The sequence below is a fragment of the Puntigrus tetrazona genome, unplaced genomic scaffold, assembly GCF_018831695.1.
Source record: "Puntigrus tetrazona isolate hp1 unplaced genomic scaffold, ASM1883169v1 S000000970, whole genome shotgun sequence".
Lineage (NCBI taxonomy): Eukaryota > Metazoa > Chordata > Actinopteri > Cypriniformes > Cyprinidae > Puntigrus > Puntigrus tetrazona.
In genome coordinates this window covers 1-23077 of record NW_025048565.1, presented here as the reverse complement: position 1 = coordinate 23077, position 23077 = coordinate 1, and the positions used below count along the sequence as shown (strand labels likewise).

The 23077-nt window shown below is 38.6% G+C and overlaps 6 non-coding genes and 37 pseudogenes across 6 annotated transcripts; all 43 read left to right on the top strand.

Moving 5' to 3' along the window:
• The first annotated feature begins 3964 nt into the window (after positions 1 to 3964).
• On the top strand, positions 3965 to 4082 carry LOC122337195 (annotated as a pseudogene).
• A 279-nt stretch (positions 4083 to 4361) lies between these two features.
• Positions 4362 to 4480, top strand: LOC122337143 (annotated as a pseudogene).
• Positions 4481 to 4754: 274 nt separating this feature from the next.
• Positions 4755 to 4873, top strand: LOC122337172 (annotated as a pseudogene).
• Positions 4874 to 5548: 675 nt separating this feature from the next.
• LOC122337109 lies at positions 5549 to 5667 on the top strand (annotated as a pseudogene).
• Positions 5668 to 5947: 280 nt separating this feature from the next.
• LOC122337142 lies at positions 5948 to 6066 on the top strand (annotated as a pseudogene).
• A 273-nt stretch (positions 6067 to 6339) lies between these two features.
• On the top strand, positions 6340 to 6458 carry LOC122337131 (annotated as a pseudogene).
• A 278-nt stretch (positions 6459 to 6736) lies between these two features.
• Positions 6737 to 6855, top strand: LOC122337085 (annotated as a pseudogene).
• Positions 6856 to 7538: 683 nt separating this feature from the next.
• Positions 7539 to 7659, top strand: LOC122337198 (annotated as a pseudogene).
• A 277-nt stretch (positions 7660 to 7936) lies between these two features.
• On the top strand, positions 7937 to 8055 carry LOC122337171 (annotated as a pseudogene).
• Positions 8056 to 8331: 276 nt separating this feature from the next.
• On the top strand, positions 8332 to 8453 carry LOC122337186 (annotated as a pseudogene).
• A 282-nt stretch (positions 8454 to 8735) lies between these two features.
• On the top strand, positions 8736 to 8854 carry LOC122337132 (annotated as a pseudogene).
• A 278-nt stretch (positions 8855 to 9132) lies between these two features.
• LOC122337129 lies at positions 9133 to 9251 on the top strand (annotated as a pseudogene).
• A 274-nt stretch (positions 9252 to 9525) lies between these two features.
• On the top strand, positions 9526 to 9643 carry LOC122337194 (annotated as a pseudogene).
• Positions 9644 to 9928: 285 nt separating this feature from the next.
• Positions 9929 to 10047, top strand: LOC122337122 (annotated as a pseudogene).
• A 272-nt stretch (positions 10048 to 10319) lies between these two features.
• On the top strand, positions 10320 to 10439 carry LOC122337209 (annotated as a pseudogene).
• Positions 10440 to 10716: 277 nt separating this feature from the next.
• On the top strand, positions 10717 to 10835 carry LOC122337141 (annotated as a pseudogene).
• A 276-nt stretch (positions 10836 to 11111) lies between these two features.
• On the top strand, positions 11112 to 11230 carry LOC122337168 (annotated as a pseudogene).
• A 271-nt stretch (positions 11231 to 11501) lies between these two features.
• Positions 11502 to 11620, top strand: LOC122337213. The gene has a single exon (XR_006249457.1). It is a non-coding gene; the product is annotated as a 5S ribosomal RNA (ribosomal RNA).
• A 278-nt stretch (positions 11621 to 11898) lies between these two features.
• Positions 11899 to 12021, top strand: LOC122337199 (annotated as a pseudogene).
• Positions 12022 to 12301: 280 nt separating this feature from the next.
• Positions 12302 to 12423, top strand: LOC122337158 (annotated as a pseudogene).
• Positions 12424 to 12698: 275 nt separating this feature from the next.
• Positions 12699 to 12817, top strand: LOC122337108 (annotated as a pseudogene).
• Positions 12818 to 13487: 670 nt separating this feature from the next.
• Positions 13488 to 13607, top strand: LOC122337180 (annotated as a pseudogene).
• Positions 13608 to 13887: 280 nt separating this feature from the next.
• Positions 13888 to 14006, top strand: LOC122337167 (annotated as a pseudogene).
• Positions 14007 to 14282: 276 nt separating this feature from the next.
• LOC122337181 lies at positions 14283 to 14400 on the top strand (annotated as a pseudogene).
• A 276-nt stretch (positions 14401 to 14676) lies between these two features.
• LOC122337130 lies at positions 14677 to 14795 on the top strand (annotated as a pseudogene).
• Positions 14796 to 15070: 275 nt separating this feature from the next.
• On the top strand, positions 15071 to 15189 carry LOC122337115 (annotated as a pseudogene).
• A 277-nt stretch (positions 15190 to 15466) lies between these two features.
• Positions 15467 to 15585, top strand: LOC122337084 (annotated as a pseudogene).
• A 277-nt stretch (positions 15586 to 15862) lies between these two features.
• Positions 15863 to 15981, top strand: LOC122337114 (annotated as a pseudogene).
• Positions 15982 to 16262: 281 nt separating this feature from the next.
• On the top strand, positions 16263 to 16381 carry LOC122337135 (annotated as a pseudogene).
• A 281-nt stretch (positions 16382 to 16662) lies between these two features.
• LOC122337113 lies at positions 16663 to 16781 on the top strand (annotated as a pseudogene).
• A 277-nt stretch (positions 16782 to 17058) lies between these two features.
• Positions 17059 to 17178, top strand: LOC122337192 (annotated as a pseudogene).
• Positions 17179 to 17458: 280 nt separating this feature from the next.
• On the top strand, positions 17459 to 17577 carry LOC122337083 (annotated as a pseudogene).
• Positions 17578 to 17848: 271 nt separating this feature from the next.
• Positions 17849 to 17968, top strand: LOC122337174 (annotated as a pseudogene).
• A 279-nt stretch (positions 17969 to 18247) lies between these two features.
• On the top strand, positions 18248 to 18366 carry LOC122337242. The gene has a single exon (XR_006249485.1). It is a non-coding gene; the product is annotated as a 5S ribosomal RNA (ribosomal RNA).
• A 277-nt stretch (positions 18367 to 18643) lies between these two features.
• On the top strand, positions 18644 to 18762 carry LOC122337211. Its single transcript, XR_006249456.1, has one exon. It is a non-coding gene; the product is annotated as a 5S ribosomal RNA (ribosomal RNA).
• A 675-nt stretch (positions 18763 to 19437) lies between these two features.
• On the top strand, positions 19438 to 19556 carry LOC122337139 (annotated as a pseudogene).
• A 277-nt stretch (positions 19557 to 19833) lies between these two features.
• LOC122337112 lies at positions 19834 to 19952 on the top strand (annotated as a pseudogene).
• A 273-nt stretch (positions 19953 to 20225) lies between these two features.
• Positions 20226 to 20344, top strand: LOC122337200. The gene has a single exon (XR_006249455.1). It is a non-coding gene; the product is annotated as a 5S ribosomal RNA (ribosomal RNA).
• Positions 20345 to 20620: 276 nt separating this feature from the next.
• Positions 20621 to 20739, top strand: LOC122337188. Its single transcript, XR_006249454.1, has one exon. It is a non-coding gene; the product is annotated as a 5S ribosomal RNA (ribosomal RNA).
• Positions 20740 to 21013: 274 nt separating this feature from the next.
• LOC122337152 lies at positions 21014 to 21132 on the top strand (annotated as a pseudogene).
• Positions 21133 to 21409: 277 nt separating this feature from the next.
• On the top strand, positions 21410 to 21528 carry LOC122337176. The gene has a single exon (XR_006249453.1). It is a non-coding gene; the product is annotated as a 5S ribosomal RNA (ribosomal RNA).
• Positions 21529 to 21805: 277 nt separating this feature from the next.
• LOC122337204 lies at positions 21806 to 21922 on the top strand (annotated as a pseudogene).
• Positions 21923 to 22194: 272 nt separating this feature from the next.
• Positions 22195 to 22311, top strand: LOC122337183 (annotated as a pseudogene).
• Positions 22312 to 23077: the final 766 nt, after the last annotated feature.

Here is a 23077-nt window from a genome sequence, read left to right as displayed (position 1 = left end):
ACTTATCTAATACAATGGCTCCTTATGTGTGGCCAAAGTTTGACCAGCTTCTTGCTTTCCTTACAGTTTATTTAATTCAAATGCTCTTTAAGTTAGCTTTTCGTACTTTAAACAGAGTTTGACTGTTTTTAACTACTTAACTAATGCTCTTATCTTTCACGTAGCTCATTTTGAAGCATTTTTTTGTATCTTGGTCCATTACTTATCTAGTATAATGGCATTTAGTGCGGCCTCACCTTAAAATAGGGGCTTTTTGCAGCAGCTTTCGCTTATGTCCATACTAATCTGTTCTCGCCTGATCTCGCTCTGGATTTCAGAAGCTAACAAGAGTTGGGCCTAGTTAGGTACTTCTTGGATGGGAGACTGCCTAGAAATGTACTCAGGTGCTGTAAGGTTTTGAGTTTTTTTCACTACTTATCTAATACACTGGCTCCATAGTGTGGTCAAAGTAGGACCAGCTCTTTGTTTTCTCTCACTGCTTATTTAATTCAATTGCCTTCAAAGTAGCTGTTCTCAAACAGAGTTTAATTGTTTTTAACCACTTAACCAATGCTCTTATCTTTAATGTGTAGCCTATTTTGAAGTATTTTTTTTTGCATTTGGTCCATTACTTCTCTAGTATAATGGCACTTAGGTAAAAGCTCTCACCCAAAAATAGCGGGGCTTTTGTCGCAGCTTTCGCCACTGCCATACCACCACCCTGTTCACGCCTGATCCTCGCCTCTGATCTCTGTAGCTAAGCAGAGTTGGGCCTGGCTTGTACTCTGGATGGGGAGACTGCCCAGGGAATACCAGGTGCTGTAAGTTTTGGAGTTTTTTCACTACTTATCTAACACAACGGTCTCTTAGTGTGGTCAAAGTTTGACTCAGCTCTTTTTGCTTTCCTTACTGCTTATTTAATCTAATTGCTCTTGTGCTTAGCTGTAATTTTTTAAACAGAGTTTGACTGTTTCTAATCATTCTAATCCAATGCTCTTATCTTTAATGTAGCTCATTTTGGGAAGCATTTTTTTTTTTTTGTATTTCATTCATTACTTATCTAGCATAACGGTACTCTAGTGTACCCCACCTTAAAAATAGGGGGCTTTGCAGCAGCTTCGCTATGTCCATACCACTCCTGTTCACGCCTGATCTCGCCTGATCTCAGAAGCTGTTGAGAGTTGGGCCTGGTTATTACTTCTGGATGGTAGACTGCCTAGGAAATACCAGGTGCTGTAGGTTTTTGAGTTTTTTCAATACTTCTATATTCAATACAACGGCCCTCAGTGTGTAATAAAGCCTGACCAGCTTCTTTGCTTCTCATCAGTTTTCTATTTAATCCAGTCACCTTCAGAAGCAGCTGTTCTTTCAACAGAGTTTGACTGTTTTTAACTACTTAACTAATGCTCTTATCTTTAATGTAGCTCATACTTTAAGCATTTTTTTTGTATTTCATTCATTACTTATCTAGTATAATGGCACTTAGTGTGCCCCACTCCAAAATAGGGGGATTCTTGCAGCAGCTTTCGCCACGGCCATACCACCCCTGTTCACGCCTGATGTCATCTGAACTCAGGAAGCTGCCAGAGTTGGGCCCTGGTTAGTTTCTGGATGGGAGACTTGCCTTAGGAATACCAGGTGCTGCAAGTTTTTGAGTTTTTTTCTACCACTTATCATCTAATACACTGGTTCTTTAGTATGGTCATTTGATCAGCTCTTTGCTTTCTCCCTTACTGCTTTTCTATTTAATTCAATTCCCTCAAAGAAGCTCGTCTTAAAACAGAGTTTGACTATTTTTAACTACTTAACTAATGCTCCTATCTTCAATGTAGCTCATTTTTGAAGCATTTTTTTTTTTGTATTTCATTCATTATTTATCTAGTAGTAATGGCACTTAGTGTGCCTCAATCTTAAAATAGGGGTTTTTGCAGCAGTTCATTTTATGGCCAATAACTCTCCTTCTGTTCACGCCTGATCTCGCCTGATCTCAGAAGCTGGGCAGAGTTGGGCCTAGTTAGAACTTGGATGGGAGACTGCCAAGGATTACTTTTCAGGTGCTGTAAGTTTTGAGTTTTTTTCACTACTTATCTATCACACTGGTCTCTTAGTTTGGTCAAAGTTTGACTGTAGCTCTTTTGCTTTCCCTTACTGCTTATTTAATTCAATTGCCTTTAAAGTAGCTGTTCTTAAAACAGAGTTTGGACTGTTTTTAACTACTTAATTAATGCCTTATCTTTACCGCAGCTCATATTTTAAAGCATTTTTTTTTTTTTGTATTTCATTCATTACTTATTCAGTATAAATGGGTAATTCTAGTGTTTCACCTTAAAAATAGGGCTCTTTGCAGCAGCTTTCGCTGACGGCCATACTACACCCTGTTCACGCCTGATCTCTGCCTGATCTCCCAGAAGCCAAGCAGAGTTGGGCTCTAGTTAGTACTTGGATGGGGAGACTGCCTAGGAACAACACTGGTGTGTGTGCCAATTTTTGAGTTTTTTCACCACTTCTATCTAATACACTGGTTCCCAGTGTGGCCAAAGCTTGACCAGCTCTTTGCTTTCTCTCATTGCTTATTTTAATTCTAGTGCCTTTAAAGTAGCTGTTCTTTAAAACAGAGTTTGACTGTTTTGAACTACTTAACTAATGCTCTTATCTTTAATGTAGCTCATTTTGAAGTATTTTTTTTTGTCTTTCATTCATTACTTATCTAGTATAATGGCACTCTAGTGTGCCTCACCTTAAAATAGGGGCTTTTAGCAGCTTTTATCGCACGCCATACTACATACTGTTCACAATCTGATCTCTGCCTGATCTCAGTAGCTGGGCTAAGAGCTGGGCCTGAAGTTATACTCCTGATGGGAGACTGCCCAGGAAACAACAGGCAGCTGTAAGTTTTTGGAGTTTTTCACTACTTATCTAATACATATCAATTTTTAGTGTGGTCAAAGTTTGACCAGCTCTTTGCTTTCTCATCGTTTATTTAATTCAATTGCCTCTTTAAAGTAGCTGTACTTGAACAGAGTTTGACTGTTTTTAACTACTTAACTAACGTTCTTATCTTTAATGTAGCTCATTCTTGAAGCATTTTTTTTGTCTTCTATCATTCATCACTTATCTAGTATAAGGGCAATTCTGTAATGCGCTACACTCAAAAAAATAGGGGCAGTTGCAGCAGCTTTCGCTACGGCCATACCACCCCTGTCTTTGATGCCTGATCTCGTGTGATCTCTGTAGCCAAGCAGAGTTGGGCCCAGAAGTATAGTACTTTCTGATGGGAGATTGGTTTAGGAAAACCAGGTGCTGTAAGTTTTTGAGTTTTTCTACTACTTATCTACTACACTGGTTCCTCAGTGTGGCCGCCTGACTGAACTTCTCTTTGGTTTCCCTCACTGTTTATTTAATCTAATTGCCTTGAAGTAGCTGTTCTTTAAACAGAGTTTAATTGTTTTTAACTACTCTAATTAATGCCTTATCTTTAATGCAGTCTCATCTTTGAAGCATTTTTTTTGCATTTCATTCATCACTTATCTAGTATAATCGGCAATTTATGTGCCCCACCTTTAATATCATTAGGGGCTTTCGCAGTTGCTGGCGCACGTCGCATACCACCCCGTTCACGCCTGTTCTTGTCTGATCTGTGAAGCCAAGCAGAGTTGGGCCCAGTTAGTACTCTGATGGGAGACTGCCCAGAAATACCAGGTGTGCTGTGTAATTTTGAGTTTTTTCACTACTTTCATCTAATACACTGGCTCCCTAGTGTGGTCAAAGCTGACCAGCTCTTTGCTTTCCCTACTGCTTATTTAATCTAATTGGTTTTAAAGTAGCTGTTCTTTTAAACAGAGTTTGACTGTTTTTAACTACTTAACTAATGCTCTATCTTAATGTAGCTCATTTGAAGTATTTTTTTTGTATTTCATTCATTACTTATCTAGTATAATGGTACCCTAGTGTGCCTCACCTTAAAATAGGCTTTTGCAGCAGTTTAGCTTATGCCATACCACCCTGTTCACGCCTGATCTCGCTCTGATCTCAGAAGCTAAGCAGAGTTGGGCCTAGTTAGTACTGGATGGGAGACTGCCTAGGAATACCAGGTGCTGTAAGTTTTGAGTTTTTTCACTACTTATCTAATACACTGGCCCTTAGTGTGGTCAAAGTTTGACCAGCTCTTTGCTTTCCTTACTGCTTATTTAATTCAATTGCCTTTAAAGTAGCTGTTCTTTAAACAGAGTTTGACTGTTTTTAACTACTTAACTAATGCTCTTATCTTTAATGTAGCTCATTTTGAAGTATTTTTTTTTTTTTTGTATTTCATTCATTACTTATCTAGTATAATGGCACTTAGTGTGCCTCACCTTAAAATAGGGGCTTTTTGCAGCAGCTTTCGCCACGGCCATACCACCCTGTTCACGCCTGATCTCGTCTGATCTCAGAAGCTAAGCAGAGTTGGGCCTAGTTAGTACTTGGATGGGAGACTGCCTAGGAATACCAGGTGCTGTAAGTTTTGAGTTTTTTCACTACTTATCTAATACACTGGTTCTTAGTGTGGTCAAAGTTTGACCAGCTCTTTGCTTTCCCTTACTGCTTATTTAATTCAATTGCCTTTAAAGTAGCTGTTCTTTAAACAGAGTTTGACTGTTTTTAACTACTTAACTAATGCTCTTATCTTTAATGTAGCTCATTTTGAAGTTTTTTTTTTGTATTTCATTCATTACTTATCTAGTATAATGGCACTTAGTGTGCCTCACCTTAAAATAGGGGCTTTTTGCAGCAGCTTTCGCCACGGCCATACCACCCTGTTCACGCCTGATCTCGCCTGATCTCAGAAGCTAAGCAGAGTTGGGCCTAGTTAGTACTTGGATGGGAGACTGCCTAGGAATACCAGGTGCTGTAAGTTTTTGAGTTTTTTCACTACTTATCTAATACACTGGCCCTTAGTGTGGTCAAAGTTTGACCAGCTCTTTGCTTTCCTTACTGCTTATTTAATTCAATTGCCTTTAAAGTAGCTGTTCTTTAAACAGAGTTTGACTGTTTTTAACTACTTAACTAATGCTCTTATCTTTAATGTAGCTCATTTTGAAGTATTTTATTTTTTTATTTCATTCATTACTTATCTAGTATAATGGCACTTAGTGTGCCTCACCTTAAAATAGGGGCTTTTTGCAGCAGCTTTCGCCACGGCCATACCCACCCTGTTCACGCCTGATCTCTCTGATCTCAGAAGCTAAGCAGAGTTGGGCCTAGTTAGTACTTGGATGGGAGACTGCCTAGGAATACCAGGTGCTGTAAGTTTTTGAGTTTTTTCACTACTTATCTAATACACTGGTCCTTAGTGTGGTCAAAGTTTGACCAGCTCTTTGCTTTCCCTTACTACTTATTTAATTCAATTGCCTTTAAAGTAGCTGTTCTTTAAACAGAGTTTGACTGTTTTTAACTACTTAACTAATGCTCTTATCTTTAATGTAGCTCATTTTGAAGTATTTTTTTTTTTTGTATTTCATTCATTACTTATCTAGTATATAATGGCACTTAGTGTGCCTCACCTTAAAATAGGGGCTTTTTGCAGCAGCTTTCACACGGCCATACCACCCTGTTCACGCCTGATCTCGTCTGATCTCAGAAGCTAAGCAGAGTTGGGCCTAGTTAGTACTTGGATGGGAGACTGCCTAGGAATACCAGGTGCTGTAAGTTTTTGAGTTTTTTCACTACTTATCTAATACACTGGCCCTTAGTGTGGTCAAAGTTTGACCAGCTCTTTGCTTTTCCTTACTGCTTATTTAATTCAATTGCCTTTAAAGTAGCTGTTCTTTAAACAGAGTTTGACTGTTTTTAACTACTTAACTAATGCTCTTATCTTTAATGTAGCTCATTTTGAAGTATTTTTTTTTTTGTATTTCATTCATTACTTATCTAGTATAATGGCACTTAGTGTGCCTCACCTTAAAATAGGGGGCTTTTTGCAGCAGCTTTTCGCCACGGCCATACCACCCTGTTCACGCCTGATCTCGTCTGATCTCAGAAGCTAAGCAGAGTTGGGCCTAGTTAGTACTTGGATGGGAGACTGCCTAGGAATACCAGGTGCTGTAAGTTTTGAGTTTTTTCACTACTTATCTAATACACTGGCCTCTTAGTGTGGTCAAAGTTTGACCAGCTCTTTGCTTTCCTTACTGCTTATTTAATTCAATTGCCTTTAAAGTAGCTGTTCTTTAAACAGAGTTTGACTGTTTTTAACTACTTAACTAATGCTCTTATCTTTAATGTAGCTCATTTTGAAGTATTTTTTTTGTATTTCATTCATTACTTATCTAGTATAATGGCACTTAGTGTGCCTCACCTTAAAATAGGGGCTTTTTGCAGCAGCTTTGCCACGGCCATACCACCCTGTTCACGCCTGATCTCGTCTGATCTCAGAAGCTAAGCAGAGTTGGGCCTAGTTAGTACTTGGATGGGAGACTGCCTAGGAATACCAGGTGCTGTAAGTTTTTGAGTTTTTTCACTACTTATCTAATACACTGGCCCTTAGTGTGGTCAAAGTTTGACCAGCTCTTTGCTTTCCTTACTGCTTATTTAATTCAATTGCCTTTAAAGTAGCTGTTCTTTAAACAGAGTTTGACTGTTTTTAACTACTTAACTAATGCTCTTATCTTTAATGTAGCTCATTTTGAAGTATTTTTTTTTTGTATTTCATTCATTACTTATCTAGTATAATGGCACTTAGTGTGCCTCACCTTAAAATAGGGGGCTTTTTGCAGCAGCTTTCGCTTACGGCCATACCACCCTGTTCACGCCTGATCTCGCCTGATCTCAGAAGCTAAGCAGAGTTGGGCCTAGTTAGTACTTGGATGGGAGACTGCCTAGGAATACCAGGTGCTGTAAGTTTTTGAGTTTTTTCACTACTTATCTAATACACTGGTTCTTAGTGTGGTCAAAGTTTGACCAGCTCTTTGCTTTCCTTACTGCTTATTTAATTCAATTGCCTTTAAAGTAGCTGTTCTTTAAACAGAGTTTGACTGTTTTTAACTACTTAACTAATGCTCTTATCTTTAATGTAGCTCATTTTGAAGTATTTTTTTTTTTTTGTATTTCATTCATTACTTATCTAGTATAATGGCACTTAGTGTGCCTCACCTTAAAATAGGGGCTTTTTGCAGCAGCTTTCGCCACGGCCATACCACCCTGTTCACGCCTGATCTCGCCTGATCTCAGAAGCTAAGCAGAGTTGGGCCTAGTTAGTACTTGGATGGATGGGAGACTGCCTAGGAATACCAGGTGCTGTAAGTTTTTGAGTTTTTTCACTACTTATCTAATACACTGGCCCTTAGTGTGGCCAAAGTTTGACCAGCTCTTTGCTTTCCCTTACTGCTTATTTAATTCAATTGCCTTTAAAGTAGCTGTTCTTTAAACAGAGTTTGACTGTTTTTAACTACTTAACTAATGCTCTTATCTTTAATGTAGCTCATTTTGAAGTATTTTTTTTTTTGTATTTCATTCATTACTTATCTAGTATAATGGCACTTAGTGTGCCTCACCTTAAAATAGGGGCTTTTTGCAGCAGCAGCTTTCGCCACGGCCATACCACACCCTGTTCACGCCTGATCTCGCCTGATCTCAGAAGCTAAGCAGAGTTGGGCCTAGTTAGTACTTGGATGGGAGACTGCCTAGGAATACCAGGTGCTGTAAGTTTTTGAGTTTTTTCACTACTTATCTAATACACTGGCTCTTAGTGTGGTCAAAGTTTGACCAGCTCTTTGCTTTCCCTTACTGCTTATTTAATTCAATTGCCTTTAAAGTAGCTGTTCTTTAAACAGAGTTTGACTGTTTTTAACTACTTAACTAATGCTCTTATCTTTAATGTAGCTCATTTTGAAGTATTTTTTTTTTTGTATTTCATTCATTACTTATCTAGTATAATGGCACTTAGTGTGCCTCACCTTAAAATAGGGCTTTTTGCAGCAGCTTTCGCCACGGCCATACCACCCTGTTCACGCCTGATCTCGCCTGATCTCAGAAGCTAAGCAGAGTTGGGCCTAGTTAGTACTTGGATGGGAGACTGCCTAGGAATACCAGGTGCTGTAAGTTTTTGAGTTTTTTCACTACTTATCTAATACACTGGCCCTTAGTGTGGCCAAAGTTTGACCAGCTCTTTGCTTTCCCTTACTGCTTATTTAATTCAATTGCCTTTAAAGTAGCTGTTCTTTAAACAGAGTTTGACTGTTTTTAACTACTTAACTAATGCTCTTATCTTTAATGTAGCTCATTTTGAAGTATTTTTTTTTTTGTATTTCATTCATTACTTATCTAGTATAATGGCACTTAGTGTGCCTCACCTTAAAATAGGGGCTTTTTGCAGCAGCTGCACACGGCCATATACCACCCTGTTCACGCCTGATCTCGCTCTGATCTCAGAAGCTAAGCAGAGTTGGGCCTAGTTAGTACTTGGATGGGAGACTGCCTAGGAATACCAGGTGCTGTAAGTTTTTGAGTTTTTTCACTACTTTATCTAATACACTGGTTCTTAGTGTGGTCAAAGTTTGACCAGCTCTTTGCTTTCCTTACTGCTTATTTAATTCAATTGCCTTTAAAGTAGCTGTTCTTTAAACAGAGTTTGACTGTTTTTAACTACTTAACTAATGCTCTTATCTTTAATGTAGCTCATTTTGAAGTATTTTTTTTTTTTTTGTATTTCATTCATTACTTATCTAGTATAATGGCACTTAGTGTGCCTCACCTTAAAATAGGGGCTTTTTGCAGCAGCTTTCGCTTACGGCCATACCACCCTGTTCACGCCTGATCTCGCTCTGATCTCAGAAGCTAAGCAGAGTTGGGCCTAGTTAGTACTTGGATGGGAGACTGCCTAGAATACCAGGTGCTGTAAGTTTTTGAGTTTTTTCACTACTTATCTAATACACTGGCCCTTAGTGTGGTCAAAGTTTGACCAGCTCTTTGCTTTCCCTTACTGCTTATTTAATTCAATTGCCTTTAAAGTAGCTGTTCTTTAAACAGAGTTTGACTGTTTTTAACTACTTAACTAATGCTCTTATCTTTAATGTAGCTCATTTTGAAGTATTTTTTTTTTTGTATTTCATTCATTACTTATCTAGTATAATGGCACTTAGTGTGCCTCACCTTAAAATAGGGGCTTTTTGCAGCAGCTTTCGCCACGGCCATACCACCCTGTTCACGCCTGATCTCATCTGATCTCAGAAGCTAAGCAGAGTTGGGCCTAGTTAGTACTTGGATGGGAGACTGCCTAGGAATACCAGGTGCTGTAAGTTTTTGAGTTTTTTCACTACTTATCTAATACACTGGCTCTTAGTGTGGCCAAAGTTTGACCAGCTCTTTGCTTTCCCCTACTGCTTATTTAATTCAATTGCCTTTAAAGTAGCTGTTCTTTAAACAGAGTTTGACTGTTTTTAACTACTTAACTAATGCTCTTATCTTTAATGTAGCTCATTTTGAAGTTTTTTTTTTGTATTTCATTCATTACTTATCTAGTATAATGGCACTTAGTGTGCCTCACCTTAAAATAGGGGGCTTTTGCAGCAGCTTTCGCACGGCCATACCACCCTGTTCACGCCTGATCTCGCCTGATCTCAGAAGCTAGCAGAGTTGGGCCTAGTTAGTACTTGGATGGGAGACTGCCTAGGAATACCAGGTGCTGTAAGTTTTTGAGTTTTTTCACTACTTATCTAATACACTGGTTCCTTAGTGTGGTCAAAGTTTGACCAGCTCTTTGCTTTCCTTACTGCTTATTTAATTCAATTGCCTTTAAAGTAGCTGTTCTTTAAACAGAGTTTGACTGTTTTTAACTACTTAACTAATGCTCTTATCTTTAATGTAGCTCATTTTGAAGTTTTTTTTTTTTTTTTTGTATTTCATTCATTACTTATCTAGTATAATGGCACTTAGTGTGCCTCACCTTAAAATAGGGGCTTTTTGCAGCAGCTTTTAGCTACACGGCCATACCACCCTGTTCACGCCTGATCTCGTCTGATCTCAGAAGCTAAGCAGAGTTGGGCCTAGTTAGTACTTGGATGGGAGACTGCCTAGGAATACCAGGTGCTGTAAGTTTTGAGTTTTTTCACTACTTATCTAATACACTGGCCTCTTAGTGTGGCCAAAGTTTGACCAGCTCTTTGCTTTCCTTACTGCTTATTTAATTCAATTGCCTTTAAAGTAGCTGTTCTTTAAACAGAGTTTGACTGTTTTTAACTACTTAACTAATGCTCTTATCTTTAATGTAGCTCATTTTGAAGTATTTTTTTGTATTTCATTCATTACTTATCTAGTATAATGGCACTTAGTGTGCCTCACCTTAAAATAGGGGGCTTTTGCAGCAGCTTTCGCACGGCCATACCACCCTGTTCACGCCTGATCATCGATCTGATCTCAGAAGCTAGCAGAGTTGGGCCTAGTTAGTACTTGGATGGGAGACTGCCTAGGAATACCAGGTGCTGTAAGTTTTTGAGTTTTTTCACTACTTATCTAATACACTGGCCCTTAGTGTGGTCAAAGTTTGACCAGCTCTTTGCTTTCCCTTACTGCTTATTTAATTCAATTGCCTTTAAAGTAGCTGTTCTTTAAACAGAGTTTGACTGTTTTTAACTACTTAACTAATGCTCTTATCTTTAATGTAGCTCATTTTGAAGTATTTTTTTTTTTGTATTTCATTCATTACTTATCTAGTATAATGGCACTTAGTGTGCCTCACCTTAAAATAGGGGCTTTTGCAGCAGCTTTCGCCACGGCCATACCACCCTGTTCACGCCTGATCTCGTCTGATCTCAGAAGCTAAGCAGAGTTGGGCCTAGTTAGTACTTGGATGGGAGACTGCCTAGGAATACCAGGTGCTGTAAGTTTTTGAGTTTTTTCACTACTTATCTAATACACTGGCTCTTAGTGTGGTCAAAGTTTGACCAGCTCTTTGCTTTCCTTACTGCTTATTTAATTCAATTGCCTTTAAAGTAGCTGTTCTTTAAACAGAGTTTGACTGTTTTTAACTACTTAACTAATGCTCTTATTATTTAATGTAGCTCATTTTGAAGTATTTTTTTTTGTATTTCATTCATTACTTATCTAGTATAATGGCACTTAGTGTGCCTCACCTTAAAATAGGGGCTTTTTGCAGCAGCTTTCGCCACGGCCATACCACCCTGTTCACGCCTGATCTCGCCTGATCTCAGAAGCTAAGCAGAGTTGGGCCTAGTTAGTACTTGGATGGGAGACTGCCTAGGAATACCAGGTGCTGTAAGTTTTTGAGTTTTTTCACTACTTATCTAATACACTGGCTCTTAGTGTGGTCAAAGTTTGACCAGCTCTTTGCTTTCCCTTACTGCTTATTTAATTCAATTGCCTTTAAAGTAGCTGTTCTTTAAACAGAGTTTGACTGTTTTTAACTACTTAACTAATGCTCTTATCTTTAATGTAGCTCATTTTGAAGTATTTTTTTGTATTTCATTCATTACTTATCTAGTATAATGGCACTTAGTGTGCCTCACCTTAAAATAGGGGCTTTTGCAGCTTTTGCTTACGGCCATACCACCCTGTTCACGCCTGATCTCGTCTGATCTCAGAAGCTAAGCAGAGTTGGGCCTAGTTAGTACTTGGATGGGAGACTGCCTAGGAATACCAGGTGCTGTAAGTTTTTGAGTTTTTTCACTACTTATCTAATACACTGGTCCTTAGTGTGGCCAAAGTTTGACCAGCTCTTTGCTTTCCTTACTGCTTATTTAATTCAATTGCCTTTAAAGTAGCTGTTCTTTAAACAGAGTTTGACTGTTTTTAACTACTTAACTAATGCTCTTATCTTTAATGTAGCTCATTTTGAAGTATTTTTTTTTTTTTGTATTTCATTCATTACTTATCTAGTATAATGGCACTTAGTGTGCCTCACCTTAAAATAGGGGCTTTTGCAGCAGCTTTCGCCACGGCCATACCACCCTGTTCACGCCTGATCTCTCGCCTCTGATCTCAGAAGCTAAGCAGAGTTGGGCCTAGTTAGTACTTGGATGGGAGACTGCCTAGGAATACCAGGTGCTGTAAGTTTTTGAGTTTTTTCACTACTTATCTAATACACTGGTCCCTTAGTGTGGTCAAAGTTTGACCAGCTCTTTGCTTTCCCTTACTGCTTATTTAATTCAATTGCCTTTAAAGTAGCTGTTCTTTAAACAGAGTTTGACTGTTTTTAACTACTTAACTAATGCTCTTATCTTTAATGTAGCTCATTTTGAAGTATTTTTTTTTTTGTATTTCATTCATTACTTATCTAGTATAATGGCACTTAGTGTGCCTCACCTTAAAATAGGGGCTTTTTGCAGCAGCTTTAGCTTACGGCCATACCACCCTGTTCACGCCTGATCTCGCCTGATCTCAGAAGCTAAGCAGAGTTGGGCCTAGTTAGTACTTGGATGGATGGAGACTGCCTAGGAATACCAGGTGCTGTAAGTTTTTGAGTTTTTTCACTACTTATCTAATACACTGGCCCTTAGTGTGGCCAAAGTTTGACCAGCTCTTTGCTTTCCCTTACTGCTTATTTAATTCAATTGCCTTTAAAGTAGCTGTTCTTTAAACAGAGTTTGACTGTTTTTAACTACTTAACTAATGCTCTTATCTTTAATGTAGCTCATTTTGAAGTATTTTTTTTTGTATTTCATTCATTACTTATCTAGTATAATGGCACTTAGTGTGCCTCACCTTAAAATAGGGGCTTTTTGCAGCAGCTTTCACACGGCCATACCACCCTGTTCACGCCTGATCTCGTCTGATCTCAGAAGCTAAGCAGAGTTGGGCCTAGTTAGTACTTGGATGGGAGACTGCCTAGGAATACCAGGTGCTGTAAGTTTTTGAGTTTTTTCACTACTTATCTAATACACTGGCCCTTAGTGTGGTCAAAGTTTGACCAGCTCTTTGCTTTCCCTTACTGCTTATTTAATTCAATTGCCTTTAAAGTAGCTGTTCTTTAAACAGAGTTTGACTGTTTTTAACTACTTAACCTTTGCTCTTATCTTTAATGTAGCTCATTTTGAAGTATTTTTTTTTGTATTTCATTCATTACTTATCTAGTATAATGGCACTTAGTGTGCCTCACCTTAAAATAGGGGCTTTTTGCAGCAGCTTCGCCACGGCCATACCACACCCTGTTCACGCCTGATCTCGTCTGATCTCAGAAGCTACAGAGTTGGGCCTAGTTAGTACTTGGATGGGAGACTGCCTAGGAATACCACCAGGTGCTGTAAGTTTTTGAGTTTTTTCACTACTTATCTAATACACTGGCTCTTAGTGTGGTCAAAGTTTGACCAGCTCTTTGCTTTCCCTTACTGCTTATTTAATTCAATTGCCTTTAAAGTAGCTGTACCTTAAACAGAGTTTGACTGTTTTTAACTACTTAACTAATGCTCTTATCTTTAATGTAGCTCATTTTGAAGTATTTTTTTTGTATTTCATTCATTACTTATCTAGTATAATGGCACTTAGTGTGCCTCACCTTAAAATAGGGCTTTTGCAGCAGCTTTCGCCACGGCCATACCACCCTGTTCACGCCTGATCTCGCTCTGATCTCAGAAGCTAAGCAGAGTTGGGCCTAGTTAGTACTTGGATGGGAGACTGCCTAGGAATACCAGGTGCTGTAAGTTTTTGAGTTTTTTCACTACTTATCTAATACACTGGCTCTTAGTGTGGTCAAAGTTTGACCAGCTCTTTGCTTTCCTTACTGCTTATTTAATTCAATTGCCTTTAAAGTAGCTGTTCTTTAAACAGAGTTTGACTGTTTTTAACTACTTAACTAATGCTCTTATCTTTAATGTAGCTCATTTTGAAGTATTTTTTTTTTTGTATTTCATTCATTACTTATCTAGTATAATGGCACTTAGTGTGCCTCACCTTAAAATAGGGGCTTTTTTTTGCAGCAGCTTTCGCCACGGCCATACCACCCTGTTCACGCCTGATCTCGCCTGATCTCAGAAGCTAAGCAGAGTTGGGCCTAGTTAGTACTTGGATGGGAGACTGCCTAGGAATACCAGGTGCTGTAAGTTTTTGAGTTTTTTCACTACTTATCTAATACACTGGCCCTTAGTGTGGCCAAAGTTTGACCAGCTCTTTGCTTTCCTTACTGCTTATTTAATTCAATTGCCTTTAAAGTAGCTGTTTTAAACAGAGTTTGACTGTTTTTAACTACTTAACTAATGCTCTTATCTTTAATGTAGCTCATTTTGAAGTATTTTTTTTTTTTGTATTTCATTCATTACTTATCTAGTATAATGGCACTTAGTGTGCCTCACCTTAAAATAGGGGCTTTTTGCAGCAGCTTTCGCCACGGCCATACCACCCTGTTCACGCCTGATCTCGTCTGATCTCAGAAGCTAAGCAGAGTTGGGCCTAGTTAGTACTTGATGGGAGACTGCCTAGGAATACCAGGTGCTGTAAGTTTTGAGTTTTTTCACTACTTATCTAATACACTGGCCCTTAGTGTGGCCAAAGTTTGACCAGCTCTTTGCTTTCCTTACTGCTTATTTAATTCAATTGCCTTTAAAGTAGCTGTTCTTTAAACAGAGTTTGACTGTTTTTAACTACTTAACTAATGCTCTTATCTTTAATGTAGCTCATTTTGAAGTTTTTTTTTTTTTTTGTATTTCATTCATTACTTATCTAGTATAATGGCACTTAGTGTGCCTCACCTTAAAATAGGGGCTTTTGCAGCAGCTTTCACACGGCCATACCACCCTGTTCACGCCTGATCTCGCCTGATCTCAGAAGCTAAGCAGAGTTGGGCCTAGTTAGTACTTGGATGGGAGACTGCCTAGGAATACCAGGTGCTGTAAGTTTTTGAGTTTTTTCACTACTTATCTAATACACTGGTTCTTAGTGTGGCCAAAGTTTGACCAGCTCTTTGCTTTCCCTTACTGCTTATTTAATTCAATTGCCTTTAAAGTAGCTGTTCTTTAAACAGAGTTTGACTGTTTTTAACTACTTAACTAATGCTCTTATCTTTAATGTAGCTCATTTTGAAGTATTTTTTTTTTGTATTTCATTCATTACTTATCTAGTATAATGGCACTTAGTGTGCCTCACCTTAAAAATAGGGGCTTTTTGCAGCAGCAGCCACGGCCATACCACCCTGTTCACGCCTGATCTCGTCTGATCTCAGAAGCTAAGCAGAGTTGGGCCTAGTTAGTACTTGGATGGGAGACTGCCTAGGAATACCAGGTGCTGTAAGTTTTTGAGTTTTTTCACTACTTATCTAATACACTGGCCCTTAGTGTGGCCAAAGTTTGACCAGCTCTTTGCTTTCCCTTACTGCTTATTTAATTCAATTGCCTTTAAAGTAGCTGTTCTTTAAACAGAGTTTGACTGTTTTTAACTACTTAACTAATGCTCTTATCTTTAATGTAGCTCATTTTGAAGTATTTTTTTTTGTATTTCATTCATTACTTATCTAGTATAATGGCACTTAGTGTGCCTCACCTTAAAATAGGGGCTTTATGCAGCAGCTTTCGCTTACGGCCATACCACCCTGTTCACGCCTGATCTCGCCTGATCTCAGAAGCTAAGCAGAGTTGGGCCTAGTTAGTACTTGGATGGGAGACTGCCTAGGAATACCAGGTGCTGTAAGTTTTTGAGTTTTTTCACTACTTATCTAATACACTGGCCCTTAGTGTGGCCAAAGTTTGACCAGCTCTTTGCTTTCCCTTACTGCTTATTTAATTCAATTGCCTTTAAAGTAGCTGTTCTTTAAACAGAGTTTGACTGTTTTTAACTACTTAACTAATGCTCTTATCTTTAATGTAGCTCATTTTGAAGTATTTTTTTTTTTGTATTTCATTCATTACTTATCTAGTATAATGGCACTTAGTGTGCCTCACCTTAAAATAGGGCTTTTTGCAGCAGCTTTCGCTACGGCCATACCACCCTGTTCACGCCTGATCTCGTCTGATCTCAGAAGCTAAGCAGAGTTGGGCCTAGTTAGTACTTGGATGGGAGACTGCCTAGGAATACCAGGTGCTGTAAGTTTTTGAGTTTTTTCACTACTTATCTAATACACTGGCCCTTAGTGTGGCCAAAGTTTGACCAGCTCTTTGCTTTCCTTACTGCTTATTTAATTCAATTGCCTTTAAAGTAGCTGTTCTTTAAACAGAGTTTGACTGTTTTTAACTACTTAACTAATGCTCTTATCTTTAATGTAGCTCATTTTGAAGTATTTTTTTTTTTTTTTTGTATTTCATTCATTACTTATCTAGTATAATGGCACTTAGTGTGCCTCACCTTAAAATAGGGGCTTTTTGCAGCAGCTTTCGCACGGCCATACCACCCTGTTCACGCCTGATCTCGCCTGATCTCAGAAGCTAAGCAGAGTTGGGCCTAGTTAGTACTTGGATGGGAGACTGCCTAGGAATACCAGGTGCTGTAAGTTTTTGAGTTTTTTCACTACTTATCTAATACACTGGCCCTTAGTGTGGCCAAAGTTTGACCAGCTCTTTGCTTTCCCTTACTGCTTATTTAATTCAATTGCCTTTAAAGTAGCTGTTCTTTAAACAGAGTTTGACTGTTTTTAACTACTTAACTAATGCTCTTATCTTTAATGTAGCTCATTTTGAAGTATTTTTTTTTTTTTGTATTTCATTCATTACTTATCTAGTATAATGGCACTTAGTGTGCCTCACCTTAAAATAGGGGCTTTTGCAGCAGCTTTAGCGCTACGGCCATACCACCCTGTTCACGCCTGATCTCGTCTGATCTCAGAAGCTAAGCAGAGTTGGGCCTAGTTAGTACTTGGATGGGAGACTGCCTAGGAATACCAGGTGCTGTAAGTTTTTGAGTTTTTTCACTACTTATCTAATACACTGGCTCTTAGTGTGGTCAAAGTTTGACCAGCTCTTTGCTTTCCCTTACTGCTTATTTAATTCAATTGCCTTTAAAGTAGCTGTTCTTTAAACAGAGTTTGACTGTTTTTAACTACTTAACTAATGCTCTTATCTTTAATGTAGCTCATTTTGAAGTATTTTTTTTTGTATTTCATTCATTACTTATCTAGTATAATGGCACTTAGTGTGCCTCACCTTAAAATAGGGGCTTTTTGCAGCAGCTTTCGCTTACGGCCATACCACCCTGTTCACGCCTGATCTCGCCTGATCTCAGAAGCTAGCAGAGAGTTGGGCCTAGTTAGTACTTGGATGGGAGACTGCCTAGGAATACCAGGTGCTGTAAGTTTTTGAGTTTTTTCACTACTTATCTAATACACTGGCCCTTAGTGTGGCCAAAGTTTGACCAGCTCTTTGCTTTCCCTTACTGCTTATTTAATTCAATTGCCTTTAAAGTAGCTGTTCTTTAAACAGAGTTTGACTGTTTTTAACTACTTAACTAATGCTCTTATCTTTAATGTAGCTCATTTTGAAGTATTTTTTTTTTTTTGTATTTCATTCATTACTTATCTAGTATAATGGCACTTAGTGTGCCTCACCTTAAAATAGGGGCTTTTTGCAGCAGCTTTGCTTACGGCCATACCACCCTGTTCACGCCTGATCTCGCCTGATCTCAGAAGCTAAGCAGAGTTGGGCCTAGTTAGTACTTGGATGGGAGACTGCCTAGGAATACCAGGTGCTGTAAGTTTTGAGTTTTTTCACTACTTATCTAATACACTGGCCCTTAGTGTGGTCAAAGTTTGACCAGCTCTTTGCTTTCCTTACTGCTTATTTAATTCAATTGCCTTTAAAGTAGCTGTTCTTTAAACAGAGTTTGACTGTTTTTAACTACTTAACTAATGCTCTTATCTTTAATGTAGCTCATTTTGAAGTTTTTTTTGTATTTCATTCATTACTTATCTAGTATAATGGCACTTAGTGTGCCACACCTTAAAATAGGGGCTTTTGCAGCAGCTTTAGCACACGGCCATACCACACCTGTTCACGCCTGATCTCGCCTGATCTCAGAAGCTAAGCAGAGTTGGGCCTAGTTAGTACTTGGATGGGAGACTGCCTAGGAATACCAGGTGCTGTAAGTTTTTGAGTTTTTTCACTACTTATCTAATACACACTGGCTCTTAGTGTGGTCAAAGTTTGACCAGCTCTTTGCTTTCCTTACTGCTTATTTAATTCAATTGCCTTTAAAGTAGCTGTTCTTTAAACAGAGTTTGACTGTTTTTAACTACTTAACTAATGCTCTTATCTTTAATGTAGCTCATTTTGAAGTATTTTTTTTTGTATTTCATTCATTACTTATCTAGTATAATGGCACTTAGTGTGCCTCACCTTAAAATAGGGGCTTTTTGCAGCAGCTTTTCGCTTACGGCCATACCACCCTGTTCACGCCTGATCTCATCTGATCTCAGAAGCTAAGCAGAGTTGGGCCTAGTTAGTACTTGGATGGGAGACTGCCTAGGAATACCAGGTGCTGTAAGTTTTTGAGTTTTTTCACTACTTATCTAATACACTGGTTCCTTAGTGTGGTCAAAGTTTGACCAGCTCTTTGCTTTCCTTACTGCTTATTTAATTCAATTGCCTTTAAAGTAGCTGTTCTTTAAACAGAGTTTGACTGTTTTTAACTACTTAACTAATGCTCTTATCTTTAATGTAGCTCATTTTGAGTATTTTTTTTTTTGTATTTCATTCATTACTTATCTAGTATAATGGCACTTAGTGTGCCTCACCTTAAAATAGGGGCTTTTGCAGCAGCTTTTGCTTACGGCCATACCACCCTGTTCACGCCTGATCTCGTCTGATCTCAGAAGCTAAGCAGAGTTGGGCCTAGTTAGTACTTGGATGGGAGACTGCCTAGGAATACCAGGTGCTGTAAGTTTTTGAGTTTTTTCACTACTTATCTAATACACTGGCCCTTAGTGTGGTCAAAGTTTGACCAGCTCTTTGCTTTCCTTACTGCTTATTTAATTCAATTGCCTTTAAAGTAGCTGTTCTTTAAACAGAGTTTGACTGTTTTTAACTACTTAACTAATGCTCTTATCTTTAATGTAGCTCATTTTGAAGTATTTTTTTTGTATTTCATTCATTACTTATCTAGTATAATGGCACTTAGTGTGCCTCACCTTAAAATAGGGCTTTTTGCAGCAGCTTTGCTTCGCCACGCCATACTACCACCCTGTTCACGCCTGATCTCGCCTGATCTCAGAAGCTAAGCAGAGTTGGGCCTAGTTAGTACTTGGATGGGAGACTGCCTAGGAATACCAGGTGCTGTAAAGTTTTGAGTTTTTTCACTACTTATCTAATACACTGGCCCTTAGTGTGGCCAAAGTTTGACCAGCTCTTTGCTTTCCCCTTACTGCTTATTTAATTCAATTGCCTTTAAAGTAGCTGTTCTTTAAACAGAGTTTGACTGTTTTTAACTACTTAACTAATGCTCTTATCTTTAATGTAGCTCATTTTGAAGTATTTTTTTGTATTTCATTCATTACTTATCTAGTATAATGGCACTTAGTGTGCCTCACCTTAAAATAGGGGCTTTTTGCAGCAGCTTTCTCGCCACGGCCATACCACCCTGTTCACGCCTGATCTCGTCTGATCTCAGAAGCTAAGCAGAGTTGGGCCTAGTTAGTACTTGGATGGGAGACTGCCTAGGAATACCAGGTGCTGTAAGTTTTTGAGTTTTTTCACTACTTATCTAATACACTGGCCCTTAGTGTGGTCAAAGTTTGACCAGCTCTTTGCTTTCCTTACTGCTTATTTAATTCAATTGCCTTTAAAGTAGCTGTTCTTTAAACAGAGTTTGACTGTTTTTAACTACTTAACTAATGCTCTTATCTTTAATGTAGCTCATTTTGAAGTTTTTTTTTTTTGTATTTCATTCATTACTTATCTAGTATAATGGCACTTAGTGTGCCTCACCTTAAAATAGGGGGCTTTTTGCAGCAGCTTTCGCTACGGCCATACCACCCTGTTCACGCCTGATCTCGTCTGATCTCAGAAGCTAAGCAGAGTTGGGCCTAGTTAGTACTTGGATGGGAGACTGCCTAGGAATACCAGGTGCTGTAAGTTTTGAGTTTTTTCACTACTTATCTAATACACTGGCCCTTAGTGTGGTCAAAGTTTGACCAGCTCTTTGCTTTCCCTTACTGCTTATTTAATTCAATTGCCTTTAAAGTAGCTGTTCTTTAAACAGAGTTTGACTGTTTTTAACTACTTAACTAATGCTCTTATCTTTAATGTAGCTCATTTTGAAGTATTTTTTTGTATTTCATTCATTACTTATCTAGTATAATGGCACTTAGTGTGCCTCACCTTAAAATAGGGGCTTTTGCAGCAGCTTTCGCTTACGGCCATACCACCCTGTTCACGCCTGATCTCGTCTGATCTCAGAAGCTAAGCAGAGTTGGGCCTAGTTAGTACTTGGATGGGAGACTGCCTAGGAATACCAGGTGCTGTAAGTTTTTGAGTTTTTTCACTACTTATCTAATACACTGGCCCTTAGTGTGGTCAAAGTTTGACCAGCTCTTTGCTTTCCCTTACTGCTTATTTAATTCAATTGCCTTTAAAGTAGCTGTTCTTTAAACAGAGTTTGACTGTTTTTAACTACTTAACTAATGCTCTTATCTTTAATGTAGCTCATTTTGAAGTATTTTTTTGTATTTCATTCATTACTTATCTAGTATAATGGCACTTAGTGTGCCTCACCTTAAAATAGGGGGCTTTTTGCAGCAGCTTTCGCTTACGGCCATACCACCCTGTTCACGCCTGATCTCGTCTGATCTCAGAAGCTAAGCAGAGTTGGGCCTAGTTAGTACTTGGATGGGAGACTGCCTAGGAATACCAGGTGCTGTAAGTTTTTGAGTTTTTTCACTACTTATCTAATACACTGGCCTCTTAGTGTGGCCAAAGTTTGACCAGCTCTTTGCTTTCCCTTACTGCTTATTTAATTCAATTGCCTTTAAAGTAGCTGTTCTTTAAACAGAGTTTGACTGTTTTTAACTACTTAACTAATGCTCTTATCTTTAATGTAGCTCATTTTGAAGTATTTTTTTTTGTATTTCATTCATTACTTATCTAGTATAATGGCACTTAGTGTGCCTCACCTTAAAATAGGGGCTTTTGCAGCAGCTTTGCACGGCCATACCACCCTGTTCACGCCTGATCTCGCCTGATCTCAGAAGCTAAGCAGAGTTGGGCCTAGTTAGTACTTGGATGGGAGACTGCCTAGGAATACCAGGTGCTGTAAGTTTTGAGTTTTTTCACTACTTATCTAATACACTGGTTCTTAGTGTGGTCAAAGTTTGACCAGCTCTTTGCTTTCCTTACTGCTTATTTAATTCAATTGCCTTTAAAGTAGCTGTTCTTTAAACAGAGTTTGACTGTTTTTAACTACTTAACTAATGCTCTTATCTTTAATGTAGCTCATTTTGAAGTATTTTTTTTTTTGTATTTCATTCATTACTTATCTAGTATAATGGCACTTAGTGTGCCTCACCTTAAAATAGGGGCTTTTTGCAGCAGCTTTCGCTTACGGCCATACCACCCTGTTCACGCCTGATCTCGTCTGATCTCAGAAGCTAAGCAGAGTTGGGCCTAGTTAGTACTTGGATGGGAGACTGCCTAGGAATACCAGGTGCTGTAAGTTTTTGAGTTTTTTCACTACTTATCTAATACACTGGCCCTTAGTGTGGCCAAAGTTTGACCAGCTCTTTGCTTTCCCTTACTGCTTATTTAATTCAATTGCCTTTAAAGTAGCTGTTCTTTAAACAGAGTTTGACTGTTTTTAACTACTTAACTAATGCTCTTATCTTTAATGTAGCTCATTTTGAAGTATTTTTTTTTGTATTTCATTCATTACTTATCTAGTATAATGGCACTTAGTGTGCCTCACCTTAAAATAGGGGCTTTTTGCAGCAGCTTTTAGCCACGGCCATACCACCCTGTTCACGCCTGATCTCGCCTGATCTCAGAAGCTACAGAGTTGGGCCTAGTTAGTACTTGGATGGGAGACTGCCTAGGAATACCAGGTGCTGTAAGTTTTTGAGTTTTTTCACTACTTATCTAATACACTGGTTCTTTAGTGTGGCCAAAGTTTGACCAGCTCTTTGCTTTCCCTTACTGCTTATTTAATTCAATTGCCTTTAAAGTAGCTGTTCTTTAAACAGAGTTTGACTGTTTTTAACTACTTAACTAATGCTCTTATCTTTAATGTAGCTCATTTTGAAGTATTTTTTTGTATTTCATTCATTACTTATCTAGTATAATGGCACTTAGTGTGCCTCACCTTAAAATAGGGGCTTTTTGCAGCAGCTCGCACGGCCATACCACCCTGTTCACGCCTGATCTCGTCTGATCTCAGAAGCTACAGAGTTGGGCCTAGTTAGTACTTGGATGGGAGACTGCCTAGGAATACCAGGTGCTGTAAGTTTTGAGTTTTTTCACTACTTATCTAATACACTGGCCTCTTAGTGTGGTCAAAGTTTGACCAGCTCTCTTTGCTTTCCTCTTACTGCTTATTTAATTCAATTGCCTTTAAAGTAGCTGTTCTTTAAACAGAGTTTGACTGTTTTTAACTACTTAACTAATGCTCTTATCTTTAATGTGCTCATTTTAAGCATTTTGTATTTCATTCATCACTTATCTAGTATATGGGCACTATCAGCTACACCTTAAAATAGGGGTTTTTTCGCAGCAGCTGGCCACGCCATCCCACCCTGTTCACGCCCGAACTCGCTCTGATCTCAGAAGCTGGGCGGAGCTGGGCCTCTCTAGTTAGTACTTGGATGGGAGACTGCCTAGGAATACCAGGTGCTGTAAGTTTTTGAGTTTTTTCACTACTTATCTAATACACTGGTCTCTTGTGTGGCAAGTTTGACCAGCTCTCTTTGCTTTCCTTACTGCTTATTTAATTCAATTGCCTTAGAGTAGCTGTTCTTTTTAAACAGAGTTTAATTGTTTTTAACTTACTTAACTAATGTTTTATCTTTAATGTAGCTCATTTTGAAGTATTTTTTTTTGTATTTCATTCATTACTTATCTAGTATAATGGCACTTAGTGTGCCTCACCTAAAATAGGGTTTTTGCAGTTGAGCTACACGGCCATACCACCCTGTTCACGCCTGATCTTGTCTGGACTGTGAAGCTGGCTACAGAGTTGGGCCTAGTTAGTGTAATTTCTGGATAGAGACTGCCTA